We start from the raw sequence: 1,298 nt of genomic DNA on the forward strand, positions 1-1,298 counted from the left end.
CTTGGAAGCATGCACTTCCTGTTCCAGATAACCTTCCATCTCTTCTTTTTAAATGATATCTTGGTGACAAATGATATAAATAGGTACTACACATTACCCTGCCATGCCCAGGATTACAAACCATTTCACTATGTTGTTGTAATTCTATCCTTCACTACCTCAGGATGAGAAAGTAAGTACTGTTGAGGTTACTCTAGGAAGCTCACAGAATCCACTATAATTATATTAAAAGAGTGACTCTGTTACAAACTGCAGACCTCGAGTTATTGTTAGAAAAGTTACATTTTTGGTAAAAGTTTTATTGAAATGAAACACATGTATTAAATGACATGAATCGTAAGTGTACAGGGTGTTGAATTATCACAAACTAAAAATATCTGAGTAACCAGAGCCCCAAATCAAGAAACATTAGCAGAGCCCCAAAGCCCTGCTATGCTCCCTACCAGTCAGTGACCTGAGCTCTGGTTCTAGATTAGTTTAGTCTGTTTTTTATTTTGTATAAATGGAAAGATATTGCATGTATTTTTTTTAAGTACACTTTACTCTAAAGCTACAATCATCAAAACAGCTTGGTATTGGTACAGGAACAGGCATATAGATCAATGGAACAGAATTGAGATTCCAGAAGCAAAACCTCAATTCCTCAACCAATTCATCTTCAACAAAGCCCCCACCACCTACCACTGGGGAGAGGAGAACCTATTCAGTAAATGGTGCTGGGAAAACTGGCTGACCACATGCAGAAGATTGAAACAGGACCCCTATCTATCCCCATGCACAAAGGTTAACTCCAAATGGATCAGAGACCTAAATGTAAAACCTCAAACCATAAGAACCTTAGAAAAGGAAGGAAATACTCTCATGGAAATCGGAACTGGCATCCAATTCCTGTACAAAACCCGAAACCCACAGGACTCAAGAGAGAAGACAGACAAATGGGACCTTATTAAACTGACAAGCTTCTGCAAAGCCAAAGAAACCATCAAGAGAGCAGGGAGACAGCCTACAGACTGGGAAAAAGTATTTGCCAACTCTAGGTCTGACAAAGGCTTAACATCCTGGATCTACAAGGAACTGAAACGTACTGAAAAGAAGAAAACAAACAACCCCATTATAAAATGGGCAAAAGACATGAACAGACACTTCACAAAAGAAGACATTCGAGCAGCCACAAACACATGAAGAAATGCTCAACCTCACTAATCATCAGGGAGATGCAAATCAAAACCACACTGAGATACCACCTAACTCCAGTCAGAATGGCAATTATCAACAACTCAAAAAATAACAGCTGCTGG

Source organism: Carlito syrichta, unplaced genomic scaffold (assembly GCF_000164805.1).
Source record: "Carlito syrichta isolate Samal-C Ts95f unplaced genomic scaffold, Tarsius_syrichta-2.0.1 Scaffold316019, whole genome shotgun sequence".
Taxonomy (NCBI): domain Eukaryota; kingdom Metazoa; phylum Chordata; class Mammalia; order Primates; family Tarsiidae; genus Carlito; species Carlito syrichta.